This window comes from Lycorma delicatula, chromosome 3 (assembly GCF_047948215.1).
Source record: "Lycorma delicatula isolate Av1 chromosome 3, ASM4794821v1, whole genome shotgun sequence".
Lineage (NCBI taxonomy): Eukaryota > Metazoa > Arthropoda > Insecta > Hemiptera > Fulgoridae > Lycorma > Lycorma delicatula.
This window is the reverse complement of record NC_134457.1, coordinates 209,475,429-209,498,618: the sequence shown is the minus strand read 5'-3', so window position 1 is coordinate 209,498,618 and position 23,190 is coordinate 209,475,429.

Here is a 23,190-nt window from a genome sequence, read left to right as displayed (position 1 = left end):
AAATCTTTTCCTGACATTTAAATTAATTTTTGATGTAAACAAATTATATTTCTTACTGACATTTCACTTTAAAAGTCATAAATTCACTGCAAAATAACATTTCACACCAATTATTTAGTTAGCACACTTAAAAAAAATAATTCTACTAAATTACACCTAGTTCAGCCATATAACAAAGATTTACAGCAACAAATAAAGTTTTTTTTGGTTAAAATATATGACATGTACTTTTAATTTAATAGTAAAATAAATATTACATATATATATATGCAAATAGCCGGCCTCCGTGGCGCCAATGGTAGCGTCTCGTCCTTTCATCTGGAGGTCCCAGGTTCGAATCCTGTTCAGGCATAGCATTTTTCATACATTACAAAACTCCATTTTCATATTCCACGCACAAGCTTCGAGCTTATGTGACGATATCATCAAGAAAAAAAAAGTAAACGGAAGTATTTAAATTAATCAATCTACCGATAAAAGGAAAAATTTAATAGAACATTACTAATATTAGATAAAAATAATACAAAGATATCTAAATCGAAGGTAATAAGCTGATAGAAAAATTTATTATCGAGGATAAGTACACTATAGCGTTTGAGTATCCTCAACCTTTCATCATAATCTGTCAAAAAGTTTTTAATCTCTAGTTACTGTCTATAAATTTAAAGATCGTTTAATCTGTACTCAGTTATTTACACCGTAGTTCAAAATTTTTGGAAATATCATTCTTTGAACGAGTTTATTATGAGTAATACAGATTTTTTTTTGTTAATAAATATCAATTAGAGAGCGTAACACGTTCCATAACAAAAAATAATCTAGAATGATTAGAAAATGGTACAAAAAGAAATAAAATTTGCCACTACCTTTTCCAAATCTCATAGTTTAAAGTTTTCAAAACCATTTTTTGAAGTTAAATTTTAATGTTAACTCAAACCTCCTCTATGAATCATGAGACCTTGCCGTTGGTGAGGGGGCTTGAGTGCTCAGGGATACAGAGTAGCTGGACCGAAGGTGCAACCATATCGGAGAGGTATCTGTTGAGAGCCAGACTAAGGAATGATTCCTGAAAGAGGGCAGCAGCTCTTTCAGTAGTTGTTAGGGGCGTGAGTCACAATGACTTAAACGGCCGTATCAACATCACTCAGTCCTCTGAGTACTGCGCAGCTGAAAGCAATGGAAAACTACAGCTGCTTTTTTTCCAAGAAAATGTGGCTCTCTGCATTTTCACATAGCAACAATGGAGGCGCCTTCCTTGGTAAAATATTCCGGAGGTAAAATAGTCCCCCGTTCGGATCTCCGGGTGGGGACTACTAAGGAAGGGGTCACCAGAAAATTAAAAAATAACATTCTACGAGTCGGAGCGTGGAATGTTAGAAGCTTAAAAAAGGTTGGTAGGCTAGAAAATTTAAAAAGGGAAATGGATAGGGTGAATGTGGATATAGTAGGAATTAGTGAGGTTCGGTGGGAAGAGGAAGGCGACTTTTGGTCAGGTGATTTTAGAGTAATTAACTCAGCGTCAAATAATGGGCAGGCAGGAGTAGGTTTCGTGATGAACAAGAAGATAGGGAGGAGAGTGGAGTATTTCAAAACGCATAGCGATAGAATCATTGTAATAAGGATAAAATCAAAACCTAAACCGACAACGATTGTTAACGTTTATATGCCTACAAGCGCCCATGATGATGATGAGGTAGAGTGTGTATACGAAGAGATTGATGAAGCAATTAAACACGTAAAGGGAGATGAAAATTTAATAATAGTTGGAGATTGGAATGCAAGCATTGGAAAAGGCAAGGAAGGAAATATAGTGGGTGAATACGGGCTGGGCAAAAGGAATGAAAGAGGGGACCGACTTATAGAGTTTTGCACGAAGTATAATTTAGTAATTGCCAACACCCAATTTAAAAATCATAATAGAAGAATATACACTTGGAAAAAGCCAGGCGATACTGGAAGGTATCAGATAGATTATATCATGGTTAAGCAAAGATTTAGAAATCAACTCGTTGACTGCAAAACTTACCCTGGAGCAGACATTGATAGCGACCATAATTTGGTGATAATGAAATGTAGATTGGGGTTTAAAAACCTGAAGAAAAGTTGTCAGATGAATCGGTGGAATTTAGAGAAGCTTGAGGAAGAGGAGGTAAAGAAGATTTTTGAGGAGGACATCGCAAGAGGTCTGAGTAAAAAAGATATGGTAGAAAATGTAGAAGAAGAATGGGAGAATGTTAAAAAGGAAATTCTTAAATCAGCAGAAGCAAACTTAGGCGGAATAAAGAGAACTGGTAGAAAACCTTGGGTTTCAGACGATATATTGCAGCTGATGGATGAACGTAGAAAATATAAGAATGCTAATGATGAAGAAAGTAAAAGGAACTATCGGCAATTAAGAAATGCTATAAATAGGAAATGCAAACTGGCGAAAGAAGAGTGGATTAAAGAAAAGTGTTCAGAAGTGGAAAGAGAAATGAACATTGGTAAAATTGACGGAGCATACAGGAAAGTTAAGGAAAATTTTGGGGTACATAAATTAAAATCTAATAATGTGTTAAACAAAGATGGTACACCAATATATAATACGAAAGGTAAAGTCGATAGATGGGTGGAATATATTGAAGAGTTATACGGAGGAAATGAATTAGAAAATGGTGTTATAGAGGAAGAAGAGGAAGTTGAGGAGGATGAAATGGGAGAAACAATACTGAGATCTGAATTTAAGAGAGCATTAAAAGATTTAAATGGCAGAAAGGCTCCTGGAATAGACGGAATACCTGTAGAATTACTGCGCAGTGCAGGTGAGGAAGCGATTGATAGATTATACAAACTGGTGTGTAATATTTATGAAAAAGGGGAATTTCCGTCAGACTTCAAAAAAAGTGTTATAGTTATGATACCAAAGAAAGCAGGGGCAGATAAATGTGAAGAATACAGAACAATTAGTTTAACTAGTCATGCATCAAAAATCTTAACTAGAATTTTATACAGAAGAATTGAGAGGAGAGTGGAAGAAGTGTTAGGAGAAGACCAATTTGGTTTCAGGAAAAGTATAGGGACAAGGGAAGCAATTTTAGGCCTCAGATTAATAGTAGAAGGAAGATTAAAGAAAAACAAACCAACATACTTGGCGTTTATAGACCTAGAAAAGGCTTTCGATAACGTAGATTGGAATAAAATGTTCAGCATTTTAAAAAAATTAGGGTTCAAATACAGAGATAGAAGAACAATTGCTAACATGTACAGGAACCAAACAGCAACAATAACAATTGAAGAACATAAGAAAGAAGCCCTAATAAGAAAGGGAGTCCGACAAGGATGTTCCCTATCTCCGTTACTTTTTAATCTTTACATGGAACTAGCAGTTAATGATGTTAATGAACAATTTAGATTCGGAGTAACAGTACAAGGTGAAAAGATAAAGATGCTACGATTTGCTGATGATATAGTAATTCTAGCCGAGAGTAAAAAGGATTTAGAAGAAACAATGAACGGCATAGATGAAGTCCTACGCAAGAACTATCGCATGAAAATAAACAAGAACAAAACAAAAGTAATGAAATGTAGTAGAAATAACAAAGATGGACCACTGAATGTGAAAATAGGAGGAGAAAAGATTATGGAGGTAGAAGAATTTTGTTATTTGGGAAGTAAAATTACTAAAGATGGACGAAGCAGGAGCGATATAAAATGCCGAATAGCACAAGCTAAACGAGCCTTCAGTAAGAAATATAATTTGTTTACATCAAAAATTAATTTAAATCTCAGGAAAAGATTTTTGAAAGTGTATGTTTGGAGTGTCGCTTTATATGGAAGTGAAACTTGGACAATCGGAGTATCTGAGAAGAAAAGATTAGAAGCTTTTGAAATGTGGTGCTATAGGAGAATGTTAAAAATCAGATGGGTGGATAAAGTGACAAATGAAGAGGTATTGCGGCAAATAGATGAAGAAAGAAGCATTTGGAAGAATATAGTTAAAAGAAGAGACAGACTTATAGGCCACATACTAAGGCATCCTGGAATAGTCGCTTTAATATTGGAAGGACAGGTAGAAGGGAAAAATTGTGTAGGCAGGCCACGTTTGGAGTATGTAAAACAAATTGTTGGGGATGTAGGATGTAGAGGGTATACTGAAATGAAACGACTAGCACTAGATAGGGAATCTTGGAGAGCTGCATCAAACCAGTCAAATGACTGAAGACAAAAAAAAAAAAAAAAAAAAGTTAACTCAAAGTTGAAATAAGTAATTCTAAAGTTGGGTTATATTTTCCGTTTTTAATGCCAATGTAAAAATTATGGAGAGATTTACATAAATATTAATTTTTACTTACTATTTTAGAAGACAATAATTTTTTTGCATATATGACGTCATCGTAGGATTACGTAAAAAAAATAAAATATTTTTTGATATTTTTGCAAATATTTTTTGATATTTTTGCAAATAGTTTTTGATATTTTTGCAAATATTTTTAAAACAATTTTTTTAAAGCGTTTTGTAATGCTTATAACAATTTTAAAGTTTTTTTTTTTTTTTATCTCCTTTGGCCACTATACAATTTAACTGAGATACATACACTACTACTTCAGTGGAGGTTTGGTTGTTTATATAGCACAGATATTGTTCCCAATAGATCCATAATCAGACGTTACATAAAATACATTGATACTATCACTCGGCAATTTAAACTGGTACCCCAGCCTTAGCGCGGATCCAGTGAATGTTTAGTCTAAAGTCATAAAATATCTGGAGAAAGACAAAGATTAAAGTAATACCTCACGGTAAGATAATACAATAATTCAAGGTTTTGTCGATTATTTTTTCAACTTTTTTCTTTAAAATTTAAATAATTAAAAAAACGAAGAAAGTGCAGCCTAGAATTGAATTAGATTTGACAGAGATTTTTAATATTGTTACTTTAAAATATTATATATAAACTATAAGATATTTATTATTATTATTATTTTTTTTTTACTTCTGAAGCTTTTTAGTTACGTTGCTATCTAAAAATATAAATTATACTTTGACGTTGTTTATGTAGTTTCTTAATAAATTCTAAAAGTTTATTCTTTAAAAACTACTCGATATTATCCAATAGAAGTATTTATATATTTAATACTTTTTATATTTAATTAAAACTTCACCGCTAACTTTTCTTTTTTTTTTCTTTTCAGATTGTGACGCAAATAATTTTACTCTAAACACCAGCAGTCTACATTTAATACTTAACGAATAATTATAATTATTTATTAACAGGTAATTTTTTTAATATAAAATATACATTATTAAATTAATTAATGATAAAAATCTTAACAAATTTTTTTTATTATAATATATCTAAAATATTAACTGTCTTCATCTTACTATAACATATGATAAGATATATTTAACACTATATTCTCTTCGACACCATAAAGTTTTTTTTTTTTTTTCTTCATTCATTTGACTGGTTTGATGCAGCTCTCCAAGATTCCCTATCTAGTGCTAGTCGTTTCATTTCAGTATACCCTCTACATCCTACATCCTTAACAATTTGTTTTACATATTCCAAACGTGGCCTGCCTACACAATTTTTCCCTTCTACCTGTCCTTCCAATATTAAAGAGACTATTCCAGGATGCCTTAGTATGTGGCCTATAAGTCTGTCTCTTCTTTTAACTATATTTTTCCAAATGCTTCTTTCTTCATCTATTTGCCGCAATACCTATTCATTTGTCACTTTATCCACCCATCTGATTTTTAACATTCTCCTATAGCACCGCATTTCAAAAGCTTCTAATCTTTTCTTCTCAGATACTCCGATTGTTCAAGTTTCACTTCCATATAAAGCGACACTCCAAACATATACTTTCAAAAATCTTTTCCTGCCATTTAAATTAATTTTTGATGTAAACAAATTATATTTCTTAAATAAAGTATTTAATTAATTCTATTAGAATGCATTATGAAAATAAAAGTACTGCAACAGGTACTTGCTGAACGATCTCCTACATCCCAAAATATCCTACAATGTCTTTATCCAGTTATTTCCGAAATGCTTGTTTGTCACCCATCTATCTGATTGTAATTCTTCCACTTTTTTCTTTCTTTTGAATGTCTTATCAATGCATTTGTTAGCTACATAACAAAGATTTTCATCAAAAATTATTTATTATATGGATAAAATATATAATTTGCACTCTCAAATTCTTTTGCACGTCACATCAATGTATTTTCAATGTTTCTTTCTTCTACACTCGTCAATGACCTGCCCATCTCGTTGTTGTTCTTTCCTTTATTTACATATATTGTTTTAATGCATGTTCTGTCACTGTTGTAATATGTGATAACTTAAAAATATTTACCATCCGCTCAGACTTTATTATTTTTCGGCATTGTGAGGTTTCTTCAATCTAAAAAGATTTAAATCATGTTGCACATGTTCTGTTTATATACTTTATGTATGCGTGTTAGTTTAGAATCTCAGGAAATGTTCCTGTTATGATAAATCATCTGTCAGTTTTGTTGTATTAAGCAAACAGTGGAAATGATGTTAAAATAATAACACTTACAAATTTAAATTAATTTGGTGTTTATACACTCGGATTTTGTGCACATACAAATGATGAATGCGTTGTTTTCCTGTAATAAAATGAGTACCAGCTTATCAAGAATGTTTCTTTTAAATGAGCTATGAATAATCTAAAGAAATTATAGAATTATAGAACTCATCATTTAAAAGTGCACAAAAACAGCGTGTAGCATAAATTTCTTAGATTTCAATGATTATTTCAATTTTTATTAACTTTAGTCACCAAGCCAGTCGACTTTTATATTGGAATGATAGATAGTGTATCTTTTCTTACTTCTCTATGTTTGATATTTGCATCCCTTTTAGACTGTAATTATGCGGATATTAAAAGCTAACATTTACAGGAACCAAACAGCAACAGTAATAATTGAAGAAAGTAAGAAAGAAGCCGTAATAATAGGGAGTCCGACAAGGATGTTCCCTATCACCATTACTTTTAATCTTTACATAGAACAAGCAGTTAATGATGTTTAAGAACAATTTAGATCCGGAGTAACAGTACAAGATGAAAAAAATAAAGATACTACGATTTGCTGGTGATATAGTAATTCTAGCCGAGAGTAAAAAAGATTTAGAAGTAACAATGAACGGCATGGATGAAGTCCTACGCAAGAACTATCGCATGAAAATAAACAAGAACAAAACGAAAGTAATGAAATGTAGCAGAAATAATGAAGATGGTCCACCGAGTGTAAAAATAGGAAGAGAAAAACTTATAGAGGTAGAAGAATTCTGTTATTTGAGAAGTAGAATTGCTAAAGATGGACGAATTAGGAACGATATAAAATGCCGAAAAGCACAGGCAAAACGAGCCTTCAGTTAGAAATATAACTTGTTTGCATTAAAAGTTAATTTAAACGTCAGGAAAACATTTTTGAAAGTATATATATGTTTTAAGCGTACCTTTATATGGAAGAGAAACTTGGACGATCGAAGTACCTAAGAAGAAAAGATTAGAAGCTTTTGAAATGTGGTGCTATAGGAAAATGTTAAAAATCAGACGGGTGGATAAAGTGACAGATGAAGAGATGTTGTGTCAAATCGATGAAGAAAGAAGCATTTGGAAAAATATAGTTATAAGAAGAGATAGACTTATAGGCCACATATTAAGGCATCCTGGAATAGTCGCTTTACTATTGGAGGAACAGGTAAAAGGGAAAAATTGTGCAGGCAAGCAACGTTTGGAATATGTAAAACAAATTGTTAGGGATGTACGATGTAGGGCATATACCAAAATGAAACAACTGGTTCTAGATAAGGAATTTTGGAGAGCTACATCAAACCAGTCAAATGAGTGAAGACAAACAATTTTTTCTGCCTACAATGTAAGTTGAATTGAAGAATTATATTAAAATACCTAACTATTAAGTGATTATAATATCAATATAGCACTTTACAAAAATCAGAGTAACAGACTCATTTTGTAAAGTAATATTTTTGTAAGGAAACAAAATTTTTAACATTTTTAATATTTATTACAAAAATTCTTAAAGAAACCATCCCAAAAATAAAAATACTTGGTCAGTTCTTTAAAGTTCGACTTTCTGAAGTCAGCACTAATTTTAAAACTATGCTTTATTTACAAATATATCTTAATCATCTTTATTTAATTTTGCATGATGCTAAAATCTATTTGGTGCTAATTCTTCTATTAAAGAAGAATTAACAAAAATTTATTTACTGATTTCTATGATTGCTTTTTATGTGTTTTTTTGGTGTATCTTATTATTATTTATATTGTATTTTTAATTAAATATTGCCCGTATGAAAAAAAAAAAGTTGCAAAAAACAAAACAGCAAGAAATTTGTGTGTTGAATAAAGAAATGTCGATCTACCATTCAACGAGAGTTAAAATCTGAAGTGAGAAAATTTATTAATTTTTTATGGTAGTGTTTTGTAATTAATTTTCTCCAAAAATGTTCAACTAATTTTTTTGAATTTCCTTCTGCTATATAGACAACCAGGTTACATATTCCGTAAAATCCAATGATAAACAATGATGATTAAAAAAATGAAAAACAACTTTTAGTCGTCTATATACGGAATTTGAGTATAAAAATTTCAGTATACTTGTAACTCATCCGGAAACGCTTTATAGTACGATTACAGGAAGGACTCCTATAAAATAAAAAAAAGACATTCAAACATGTCCATTTGGTTCAGAATAAAACTTGAACATTGATTGATATACAAATGAATTTAACGCGATAGTGTTATTTTACTACAAAATAATTTATATAATTTAATATTTATCACGTCAAAGTTATGTAAGACGCTTTATACTTTGAATTAATTTTGTATTAAATAATGCAAAAGCTTTGCGTCGTTATTTTCTCCAACAATTAGAATATTAAAGTGCATAGAAATATTTCGTAAAATATTAATTTAATTTTATGACGTGTAATTCTGTATTTTGTTCGGAATATTATTAGCATTTAAAATTTAAAATACACACTCGTTTCAATTATTGCTTATGTGATGAAAGTTTTTTAAAGTTTAAAAGTTATATTATCTTTTATGACTATATAAAATATTTTTTTTTTAAATCTCACTTTTTTCGTCGGTAATCGTTAGTTAATTGAATTTTACTATCCTTACCGTTACGAAAATTACAGAATAACAAAGTGAAAACAAAAACTGAAAGCTGTTTAGAATTTATATATATATATATATATATATATATATATATATATATATATATATATATATATATATATATATATGTATATATGCACGCGCGCGCGCGCGCGCGTGTGTGTGTGTATAAAATCTTGAAGAACATTTAAAAAACTATTTCTAAGGTACAATTTTACTATTAAAGTATGATTTTCTTAGTAGAAATACTTATTAAAGTAAAACAGATGTAACTTCTTGTAATAAATAGAGTACAGTATTTGCGTCCAATGAGACGAGTTTACACCTCTCGTAGACGAATGCACTTTATTGTGTTACTGGTGGTGGCGGGTTTGGCACAACGCCAAACACCTGTTGCCCTTTACTGTACAGTACATTAACTATTGTTTCTAAATTGTCACGGCCGAGCGATGTCATAACCAGCTTATGTAAATATATATGTTTATTTATTATTATTAATTTGAAAGCATCACAGAAAGTCGGAATGATAAATTCCGAAGCTGTTGAAAGTTTTTATTTATTTATTGCCATTATATTATACTTTATATTTTTATATTAATTTTATTAGAATAAGTAGATTTATATACTACATTCATTTGTGTATATATAAAATCACTGTATTTCAATAATTGATAAAGTTAGAGTCGTGAATTTTTGCAAAAGTATTCCGATCTGAAGTCCTAAATATCTAGATCGGTTATCTAATTCCTAAGCAGCCGTTTGGAAAGAATTTTTCGAATACTTATTAAAAAAATGGTGGAATAAAAGAAGTAAAATGATAATAATTACTGTGGAGTTTTAAAATTCTTTCGCGATCCGGAAAATTACGTGAATTCCATAAACTTTATCATTGTTAAAAAATGTCTTCTGTTATCCGTGTAATAGAAGAGTATTCATGTTTTCTTTTCAAGAATTACTTTTTTCTTTCCTAAATAACCACGTAGGCAATCTATCTTCACCGTCACTATCATATATACACAGTAATTTCAAACTGCACGGCAATCTTTCGGGATATATTTCTATAGCCAAAAATAAGAAAAAAAAATCACGTAAATATAGTTCAGAAAACGGTTCGTTTGCGAAATTTTCGGCTCGAGAAATATTTAGAAAAAATTCTGATTTTTGCTCTCTCCGTGAAATTATCCGTACTTAAATTCTTGCGGTACAAATCGAGGGGTAAATTTAGTGCTTCTTTATTGTTTTTGATCTAAAAAATTAGATAAAAGTAGCCTCAGGCCTTTATTTTACTTAGGTTAGAAACACAGAGTAAAACACGAAAAATGTTTTTCGGAAATACACTTTTTTAGGTTCGGAATAAAATAATTTTGTAAATTTATTAATAAAGAAAGAAAAATTTCTATTTAACTTTGTACAAAATTTAATTCTGAGAAAATTGATGTAAATAACGTTTATTAAAATTAAACACAAATTTGAGAAGTTCAACTTTAATTAGAAACAAAGCACACAAACTGGATTGGAAAAATGATATCATTTTAAACAGAACAATTTACATACGAATTCTAAAAAATAGAAAAATAAGTTTGAAAGATATTTTCAATTAAAAATTTAAAAAATTTCAATTTAATATTACAAATGTTTATTTTTAATATTTCTATTGAAAGTTAAAATATTAAAAATTTCTATTTTGCACAGTATATTTCTGCTTCTGACAAAAGAAAACAACAGAAAAGTGACGTTATTTTTAAAGATGAACTCTGAATTTCTTACGACCTAAATAAATCTGATAAATTCATTCATTTCGGAAAATTACACGAATTATTCTATACAATTAGTGGAATGCTCTAAGAGGTAGGCTGAGCCTGCTGGTAAGCGCTTTAGCATTGTCAAGATGCGATTCGAACACCTCTTCTTTTTTTTATCCTCAGGAAGTAGGAAAATTTTCTGTGAACCAAACGCCCAGCAGAGCCCGCATATACTGGGTGTGTGGGATTCACCGTCTATGCGACCCACTAAAAACCCACTCCTTCATGCAGGGTAGTGCTTGAATTCACTTAAAGGCATAACATCAGCACCACCCGCATCACAGGTACACTTCTCATTCACATCGATCTTTACATAACACATTCAGACACTATTTACAATTAATAATATATACAACTCAGAATATATACACTATAGTTATGCCGGCCTCAGACAACAGGAACGCGTCTCGCGGGAGCCATTGGTGACGACAATCCCGAGGCACCCTCGCCACCCGCCTCCGAAGGATGGTGCCCATCGCCGTCCTCAACCGACCTCTCCTTGTCTTCTTTACGGTCCTTCTCTATTAGTTTCTGCTGTAGCACCTTTTTTTTTTTCTAACCTCCGGGTCCACCGTTGGGCATGCTTCACAGGATGAGATGAATGATTTGTAGCGTGTGTGAAAATGCCATGCCTGATCGGGATTCAAACCCGCGACCTCCGGAAGAAAGGCCGTGACGCTACCATTAGCGCCACCGAGGCCGGCGCTATATTCCTCCCCCCCCGGGGGTTAATCGCCACAAGGTATCACCTGCCTCCCTCTGGGACATACAAAGAAAGCGCATTTCACCAAATCCACGTCATCGCAGTACTGGCAAGCTCTACGCTCTTGTTTACAATCCTACTGAGGATTTATGTAACACATTCAATCGACATTTACAATTAACTTGTACTTCTGTGAACAGTTTTCTGAACCTCATATGAGCCTGCTATTCAGGCATCATTAGTTCCATTGTAAACAATGTATCTTAACTTTTGTAAATTATTTAATTACAATAAATTAATTTTTTTTTAAATAAGTCAATTGGTTTTTAGTTATAATCAGAATTTTCTTATCCTTTTAAGCAATCATATTCTGATATAGTTACAGTGTTACCATCTGCAAAAACAATAAATCATGTAATACTTTGTAACAATGAATGTAATTTTAAGTAACACCTAATGGAGAATAACAGAAACATCGGAAATTATAAAGTACCAATTTGGAAAAAAAAATTAATTTCATTTATAATTAAATTTTTTTTCTTTTACGAGTAAAAATAATTACATACGCAAAAAAAAACTTTCGATGGAGTACCCAATATTCTGGAGAAAAGAATTATAATGCGTGTCACACCAAGTATAACATTTAGGTATATTTGTAAGTAGGTATTTTGCACCTAACTAAAATACTACCTCCCTAAAAATAGATCTTGCCATACTTTTATTTAGAAAGGTTGTCATTCTTTATAAACCAAATTATTTTATTTATATTAAAACTTTACGTTTTTCCATTAATATTGAAAAACCTTATTTACCTTAGGCTATAGCTTTTACTTACGTAAAGATACCACAAAACCACAGTTTTCTGTTACCGCAAATTCAGCATTTCTGTTCAATATAGAAATTATAAATACGTCTGTTGAATCACATAATTATTAGCACAAGTTGAAGGGTGACCCCACACTTCTATTCCAGTCGTTTGTTGCAGTTCATTATTATTCCACTTTTCAGTCATAATATTTTTTTAATAATAACAATAACAAAGTTTTGATTTCTAAAAAAAAAAATAATTACAACGAACACGTAATCAATATTTTATGGACATGACCAAGTTGGTAAGTCGTCTGTCACGTTCAGTTCTTATATTTAATTATTCGGTGACAAATAGAACCAAGATAAAGTAATAATGACTGTAAAATAGTAATTAACCTATGTTAACATTCCCAGTAATGTTGAAAATCTTACTGTAATTAGTGGTTATAAAATAAAAATAAAACAAAAATAATAATTAGTACACCCCGTTCAAGTTTCCATAAATTCCTTTCCAATTTAACGAACATAGATTATGATTAACGTAACTTCCGAAGGGGTACCCTCACCGGGACTCCGGTCTTTACATTGTCTCGTCTCAAATGGGGAACCCCTGAAGGAATCCCCACCGAGACTTAATTTTTCCCCCGGCGGCTCCGGAAGAAGTGCCCGCTGGATCATCAAAAGTAAGACGCCGGAGCATCCCACCCCTCACGGACGGGGCTGTCCCAGGCCGGAACCGCATGTTATCCAACTGCAGCTGCAGCCGATCCTCATGCCACATGAGTAATCTTGCAATCCCGGCCTTCAAGGGCGTGTCCATGCACGTTATAGGAACAACACCTTGCCTTCCGGCGACAGACCTTCCTGACATGGCCAGCCTTCCCACAATTAAAACTTTTGCTTTATACCCCTTACGCCAGCAGCGGAAGCAGCGGTCCTCCAGGGATCGTCACACTACTCGGCAGGCACTCATCCTATACGCACCCGACCATCAGCCAACAACTTGTCGGCGAGGATAAGTCCTTATTATTAATGAATAATAACTTCTTCTAAGTATTTTATGTTTTATTCCCGTCGCACAATAATATATCCTTTTTATACTGCAGTTGTAAAATTAGGTGAATGTAATAAATCTTTAAAAACTAATTTATTGGATTTAAATTTTCATCGCTTTTCCATAAAATTGTAAAAGTGTAATACAATAATACTACGAAAGCTTCCACCCAGGCTATAACAACGGTCATTTGCTACTAGAGAAAATCCATCCAAAATATACAAGCAGATTGCAACTTAACATTAAATAGGGGCACACATACGGCTTCATACACTAGAAAATCATTAAAAATCAAATTCTTAGTACATCCGATGATAATACTTTCCCGTCTAGCAGAGCTATAACTTTAGAAGGGAAAGTATTGTAATCGGTCCAATTTGAGCATAAGCGGATTTCACTGGATCTTGACGTTTTGACACCTAAGAAACCCATAAAACCAAAAAAAAAACCAGGATGGAAATTTTCCGGAGGTCGTAGGTACGTTTGTGTGTGTTCGGTATCGCACTCTAAATCAGCTTATACCTCCAGAACTACGCGACCGATTTTGATCAAACTTGGTCAGATTACCAGATATATATATTGGTCAGATATGGGATATTTTTGCACTTAATTTTTCACTTAAAAGTTCAAGGGAGTGAGGGTCTAGAGCAAGATAACCTTCAGTATCTCAAGATTTCGCCTAAGTAAGGTCATATTTTTCTTATGTACATTTGTTAATAATTAAAAAATAATTTTTGCAAAACCGCATAGTTATTCAGACCAAAAAATTCTCTAAATAAACTAGTGGGTTTGCTGTGTCAGTAGTACCTTCTTTCATCACAAGAAGCGCTAGTGTAGCATTGACGTACAGCTACTGTAGTGGTTTGCTCTCTTGTAATATCACAGGTGACAAGTAGAATTAAAATAAATGAATAATATTTAAAGTGTAAAAGAGCCTTAAAGAGGCCGCTAGTACCGCCACAACCGCGCGAATGAAATTCGGTATTCTCAAGCGCTTTAGTTTTTCTGCCCCGGGCCAAATCCTGCAGTTAATTATTACACAGCCCAGGCGAGTGTCCTTTACTCTAACAGGCCTCCATGTCTCGGCCCTTCGGTCGGATCTCACTTTGCGCCCGCCTTAAACCCCCAGAGTAGATCCACCAGGCCCGGCTATGCCGTCCCTGGTGCTCCAGGAGCCGGGACCTGTTCTTTATGCCAATGCCTCTAATAGGGGCACCCCGATTGAAACCTTCCCGCCGGCAGTCGGTATTTTTCGCTCGGGGGTGCGAGAGTCCCCGTGCCTCATCGCTACTGCGCATTAGTGCAAGCACGTGCGAAAGGCAACTCCGCAGAGGGCTGTCCCGCATCCTCGAGCCCCCCGATCCTTCTCCTGAAGAACCCTCGCAACGAAGCTAAAGCACGCGCTTTAGTTAGAATCATTGAATTAAACAAAAATATTATATTTAAATAAAATGATAGATATCTTAAATTACGCTGTATGTGTATAAGCTGTGCATCAGAAAAAAGCCGCGTGAAGGGAAAGTCCTATATCTGTGTTGTCAGCTCTTTGTACTAAATAATTATCAGAATATTAAAATTTATAAAAATATTTAAATGTGTTATTCAGTAATCCTACTGCTGTTGTTGTTTTCAACCAGTTTTCTATCTACTGCCGGACCTGTTTGTGTGTGTGTGTGTGTGTGTGTGTGTGTGTGTATGTTTGTAGGCAAATGAAATTACTGATTACTGATTCAGAGCTCCCGGGTTCGAATCCCGTTCAGGCATGGCATTTTCACACACACTACAAACCATTCATCTCATCCTCTGAAGCAATACCTAACGTTGGTCCCGGAGGTTGAAAAAAAACCAACAAAGAACACCGGTATCCGAAGTCTAGTATTCAAATTCGTATTAAATTATTTGTCTTAACAAGGACTCGAATCTGTTTGCTAACTAGAAAAATTTGGTTATGAAATCAGAACAGGAAAACTTATCAAATCAATGAGAAAAAGATTACATTTTGTTGACCGATGATATCATTTAACACACTAGTCAACATGATAATTAATGTGAATCGGCAAATTGCAATAAATTTTTAAGCATCACTGAAATATCTTTAAAAAGGAATTTATAATTGGTACTGAAAAAAAAAGAGAGCGCATTATTAAAAATTAATGACAAACATGGTTCACGGTTTACTGATTGAATTAAGTCCATCTATCTATATTTTTCATGAATAAGGTATACTATTATTTATCATTTGTGATGCCACAATAATCAGAAGTTTATAATTTTCAACTACACTTGGCCTATTACAGTAATTGAGCTGTAGTTCGATTATTGTTACAGGGGTTTCTTTTTGATGACATGAATTTCCGGGCTAGAGAATAAAAACGATATTACCGAACTGAAATATTAATATTTTCATATTAATATTGCATTTATGATCTACATTACTTTACCTCCCATAATTTGTAAGGAATCTAGTTTATATTTTGTTGCTTGTTAAACTAATGAAAATCTCTACTGTGATCAAGTTGTTAAGGTTTTTTTTTTATTTACAGTTCACAAGGGGTTTTATTAACTTGATTTTTGTGTGCATTAGAGTTTCAATATTCCGTTATTGATTGTTGAAATTCAAATTTTTTTGGAAGGGATGAACGGTGTTTTTGCGTAGAACTTTTACTTTTGTTAAGTTGATTGGAAGCTTGAAAAGTATGTTTTTGTTAGACTTATTACTGGATTGCAGTATGGGATGCAGAGATATTATTTCATGGGTAAAATTTTAAAGCAATCTCCTGGATTGAAGTAAAATTAGCTCTGGAATTTTGTGTGCGTGATTTATCAAAAAATTTTTATAATATACTAAAACACTTAAAAGATTTTTTTTTTTTAATTTTCATGTTATACCTTATTTTTATTTATAACGTAAATTTTTAAACGATAGTTTATCCTATTTAAAATAAAATTTATCAAAAATTTTGTTAAGTATTACCATATATTCTTTTACTTCAACTGAGAACATTGTGCAATTATTTAATAATTTTTTTTATTTAACGGGTAAACGAGATTTCTGTTTTGAAATAAAATCTGGTTCACTGAATGCCAACATTTCTATAATTTGTAATATTATAATTTTTTAAGGCACAAAACGTTCGTTGGCATTTTATTATTTTATTATCATAGTTAAATGGCTATGCAGCAAGAAGGAAGTCAGCCAAAAAATGGAGGATGCTTCGTTTTGTATTTCTTTGCGTTTGATAATCCAGGGATTCCAAAAAAAACAACAAAAAAAATTGGGCGTAATATTCGTATGTACGTACATATGAAAGTGTGTTTGCGTGTTTGAGACTGAATAACTTTTGATCGGATAAATCGATTTTTGGCATAGAGATACGTGTATATGAAGCAATTTTTTGGCGATAGTTTTGTGTCCAGGAGATGGAGTAGATAGTTTCTTTGCGGTCAATTTCTCAAAATATAACTCCTAACATAAACCCACTTTATAAGAGCACAACCCAACTTTATATTAAGCTCGGTTCATGCTTATCTTAGCAATTAAAAAAATATTGCCTCCAAATTCTCCCCTACCAAAATCGAAGAAATTAAATAAATTGGCTAAGTTTATATTTATGTTTTTAGTTCTATATGGTTTTTAAGTTTTTATTCTTCTGGATTTTTTTTTTAATCGATTTTTTAAATTTTGTTATTTTAGATATAGTCTAGTTGATTCTGGTTGATTGGAATACTTTGTTTCGGGTGGTTTAGTTGGAGTTTTTAGGTGGTTAGGTTTTTTTTAAGATAGGTGTACTTTAAATATTCTTAGGGTTTACTTTTTTTTTTCGGGTAGCTTAATTTAAAGCTTAACATTGAAATTGTTATTATGAATTCTTTTCTCTGGACATTTACAAAATTTATTTATTTATACATTGAAAGTGTATTGTTTTTTTTAAACTATATAAATAAGAATAAAGTGATTTCACTTGAAAGGTAGTTAGCGGCTCCTTTTCTTCGAAAAAAATTCTTTTATTTATTGCATTTTTTTTTTTGTTTTTCTAAGCATAGTAGTAGTTCAAATAGCCCAAAACATACTTTGAGGGCAGTATTGAGGTTTGAAGTGCCGATCAAAAATAGCAATTTTTTAAAAAACCTTTTAGTTTATTTAAATTTTTAATAACATTACAATAAAATTTCATCATTCACCCCACCTATAAAAATGTTATCTTAGGTTACTTCATATTCTGTGACTTTTTTTTAGTTTCTTCCATTTAATATAGTAGAACTTAAAAAAATTAAAAAAGTGTTTTTGGGAGGTGATTTTTGGAGTGGGCGAGCAGAAAAAGTAATCAAACATCGATTTTTTGAATTTTTTTTTCCCCATATCGTTTTTCACTGTATAAGAATAAATAAATAACCAATGTCAAGAAAGTAAAGCAAATTTGTCAGCTTTTTTTTCCTCTGGATTTTCGCTGTGTATTTTGTATTCGAGAGTGAAAATATTTTAACATTAATGTATAATTATTTTTATTGTTAATCTGTTAAAGTTAAGCTGCTCATAATTTACCCTTATGCACATCATAAGAGGTGCAAATTATTTTATATATTTTTACAGGAAAATACTCAATAAAAAAAAAATACTCATCAATGGTTTTTCTATTTCCCTAGTAGTTTAAAAATGAAATTCCCAAATAAGCAAAAGTATTGATTACTTTCAGGAAAAATTTATTTTGGTTAAAATTCTCCAGTGGTTAAAATAGGGGACTTAAAGCAAAAGGCTACTTGGATTAAAACTTCACTGTTTCAGCCCATTTAAATGACGGGTATTTCAGCAATTTTCTTTATAAAAATATAAGTTTGCATTCTTACTTGTTTAATTTTATAAGCCGGCTCACAATTAATATCGAAGTTATTAAATTTATTTTTGAATTCTGTCAAAACTGTATCTACAAAACCCAAATACCCGAAATTTATAGGATTATCTCTTAATGTATTATCTCAGAATGTATCGAACGTTCTGTTTATTCAGATTACAAATTAATAAAATGAGTCTTGCGTAATCAGTAAGTCCAGAGTGAATTTATAAATTGAAATGTCTTATTAACAATTTTGCAATATGCCAGTAGCCCAGGAAATTTTCGGTTGAGGTTGGAAACTTTACATTTGTGTTGTGGAATGGGTCACGAATATAGTATCATAATAATATTCATCAAAAAAACATTGGAATATTCAGCTCCTAAATCAACCCACGGAGGAAAAAAGCGGTTATTTTGCAAATGTTTCCAAAAATATTGATTTAATAGAAAAAAATAAAAAAATAATGAATAATAAAAAACTAATTACATTTAAGGTAATTGAAAATAAACATTTGTAATTTTTCGCGTAAAATATAATAAATTAAATTTCATAAGCTATTTGCAGCATTCATTTATGTTTTACTATTACTCATATTATTAACAATAAAGGAACTCCTTAAATCAACTTCTTGGTAGAGTGTAGTCCCTTTGACTTTCATCGGAAAGTTCCGGGCAGTCATTATTCACACGCTAAAAATTTATTATCGTCCATCAATTTTATTTTATTTCATTTATTTTATTTTTATTATCTATTTTCAACTATTATTAATACTCGGCAATGATTATTATTGTTATATGAATAAATAAATAATTATTAAATCTTTTGAAATTGCTATTTTAATCAAAGAGTGATTTATATAAATTTAAAAATTACTGCAAAAATGTTTAGTGTTATAAAATACATCATTTTTTCTCCTTCCAGTAATAAAAGTTTAATTTAGCAAAACTTCCATTCTCGATATTAAAATCGGCTAATTTTTCTCGATTGTAAATTTTTTATACAATCGTTTTTCAGCTGTTAATTTACTGGTTATACAAAATATTAATTGCCAGCTTTCGTTCCTTTTAACTGCAATAGGTCTGTAGTTTTATTATCCGTCAGTATCATCTACTCTACAAAAGGGCATTTGCATGTATGTCTGTTAATCTGTGTGTGTCCGTCCCCCTTAGCTTAGCACATAAAACACCGGTAGTTCGATTGATATCATTCTCTACAACAATAAGTAATAATGTGCTCAGATAATAGACACCGGAATGTACGGATCACTAGCGGAAAATTCCGATTCGTTAGTACATGTCTCGTGGTGGTCAAGTCTTGTTATACTTGTTATACTGTTATATATTTATTACTTGCAGTTGTTATTATTTATACTAATAATATATATTTATTTCCTTAATTTATATATATGCGAAATATATATTAATAATATATTTTTTATTTTTGTAATTGATTTCTTCATAAAATAATTAACTATAACCAAACGGTTTCCTGTGCGATTACCTTTTTGTATCATGATTAATAAATCTGAAGGGCAAACTTTTGAATTGGTTGGTTTTGATTTGAGAAGAGAAGTTTTCGGGTATGGACAGTTTTATGTTGCGGTATCAAGAGTAAAAGCATAGAGTGGAGTGTAAGTGAAATTGTCTTTAGAGCACAGAGATAAAAGAGTGAAAAATGTTGTTTTTAGAGAAATTCTGGACGGTCTAGATTTATAAGTGGAACAGTGATTTTTGTTTATTTAAGAGAAGAGTTTAAAAGTGCAAGTGGATATTTTTTTAAAAATTATTTTGATTATAGAAAGCGCTATGATGGTATCCCACCCTAAAACTCCCTAAAACCCCAAACTAAAAGAGCTGCTCAAGGTTTTTTATTTGCATGTTTATTAATAAATTTCTTTGTGTTTTTGTCTGAATTTTTATATTTATAAAAAAAAATTCAATTATAGTATATAATATAATTTTGTGACTTATCCTTTACCCTTATTTTACCGATTTTTTTCTCTGAGACCCTCCAAAAAAAAAATCAAACTCCGGCGCCTATGCCTAAACCGATCTAAACCAAACTTAATTGGGAAGATTTGCTGATATTTTTTCGCTTTTCCTTGATCAGTTTTCAGCATTCATATAAAAACATTTTTTCACAAGAAGTAATCAATTTTTGACCCCTAATAATCCCACTCCGAGACGCAGTCCGCCAGGGCAACCTGCTCTGAGGGCCTAGCTGCGGAACCGTGCTGTAGGCACGCCGGGGGTTTTTATTAAATCTATTTGAGTTTTTATTTAAAATATCTACTTCCTGTCCAAAATATGATGTTTAAAAATGTAATATTTCTTATTATTATTTATTTATAATTTGATAATTATTACAAAACAGGGCAATATAAAGTATTTGTATATTTATTTTAATTCACCCTTTGTTTGGTTGATATGAATTATTTCAAAGGTATAATAATATTACATGTAAAATCTGTTTTAGAGGATTTTAATTGACAGATTTATTACATTTAAATCTCGTTTATTCTTCATTAAAATTAATTATTATTGTGGAGAAATTTTTTATTATTTATTTGAGATGTAAACTGGAATTCCAGAAATTTTATTTTAGTAATTTTTATTGTCTTTCTTACTTAAATTATTTTTTCTCTAGAGTTTTTTAATAGAAAATCAAATCTCTTTTTATCATAAAGAATTTAATTAGGCAAATTTGCTGATAACTTAAATCTAATTTATAGTCAAAATTACATCAAAATTTCGTGCTTTGGTTGTTGCTTAGAATGGTAATCTTCTTAGAATGGTAAGGTTCTAAATATTATTAGAGTTTTATCATTTGAAAAGTTATGAAGTTAAGTAGATCTAGGTGGTAATTTATATTCGTTTAGCTTTATTTTATTTTAATTTCGGAAAGGAATAAGCAAAATATAATTTAAAACATGTTATTATATTTTATTTGTAGAATAAGACTAAGTGCGGAAATTATTATACTAAGCCTATGTACTTCAATCAAATTTCTTATTTCTAAGATTCTATTTTAAAAACCATATTTCGCTTCATCTGTTTCATTTATATTTTAATTTATCACCAGAAGATTGTTTTAGCCTCACTGCTAATGCGACCGTCATCTACGATACAAAGCATAGATAGAAATATAGAGATATCAGGCAAGTAATGTTAATAAAGTAGTTACTTTAACCTTTACAAATATTAAAATATTAGGTTACTGTTAGGTCTAATTAAACAATAATTAGCTTAGTTTAAAAAAGATACAATTTTTTATTTTTATTTTTATTTTTATTTATGGAATTTTTTATTACTATTCGTAATTTTTTACTCAGCTTATCAAAACTACTTGTTTATCTTTATTATTCTTTTTTTAATAAAAATATTTTTAAACAACCATTCTTTAAATAGTTGTTATTAGAAGATGACCCATAACCTAGAAATCATTGGTACAAAACCGCTCGACTGTGAAAGGTTGGTTATTAGATAATTAACAAGAAATTTCTATATTTTACAAAGTCTTGAAGTTTGGTTAGAATTAAAAATCAATTATAAAGGATAACTTTGTTATTTTACTTCGGTTCTTTAAAGAAAATTTTGATAATTAAAAATAAATATTCTGAAAAATGATATAAAAACCTACAAAGACCTTGAACTAAAAGTTTATGAAATTTTGGTGTGTATTATATGTTTATCCTTTAGTTTTCATAATATTCTTGAATTTTATAAAATAAAATATTTTGAATTCAGAATAGCATGAATTTAACAGATTTGTAAAAAATATTTTATTTTAATTGTAAGTAGACATAGAAAAGCTTCAATCGTTTACATTGACTGTTTGTTGCTTAAAAAACTTCCAGTTAAGTTTAATGGAGAAAACATTCCGCGAAAATTCAGAAAGTAACAGGAGACCGAATGTAATATTTTTTTTTTATGCCTTTTATAACAATTGATAACATATTGTTTTAAGGCTTAAACTTTTATATAAATATCAGTTTCAAATAAGTATAAAATTAGGATTTTAGTAAACAATCATACAGAAAGAAGCCTGCCTACTGTGACTTTTATTATTTAACAGAATTATACTGCACTTTTTTGATAAAAAATAAATAAATAATATATTGTAAATTAAAGTACGATGTTCCGCCCCACAAAAAAAAAATCATGTATATGATATGTACTTAAGATACCACCGTGTCTGATGATGGACTTATTACGTTTCATGTTACATAGTCCAATTTAGAATATACACCAGATGCTATTTATGTCGTCATGAATATATTTTCCACATGGTATAAATATTTATCGATGGTAACCGCAAGAAATTTAAACCTAATATTTTCATTTAATAAATCGTTATTTATTTGTAAATTTAATTTCTGTTTGAAAACAACAATAACAACAACAATAATAATAATAATAATAATAGTTACTTTAAAAATCAGTTTCTTTTGTTTATTCAATACTAAAAGATGCCACAAATTTAAAAATCTACATTGGGATTTTTACAGAAGGAATTTAATCAGCTTTTATATGAAATATGTTTGTTTTATCAACAGTACCGTTTATTTTTTAATCGAAAGAAAGAGTATACTTTTGGTATGGTCCCCTATAAATTTTAACCAAATCCGATGATAATCTTACGGTTAAAATAAAAAAAAAAGAAGAACGTCTGGACACCTTTATCCGCTGACCGCTCACACAGTACAAAAGGAAGAGATTTTATAAAAAATAAAAATAAAAACCGACTTCAACAAATAATAGTACTAAAAAGTAACAAATAATTATATTTTTATTTATTAACTAAGGTATAAGTATTCACAACAA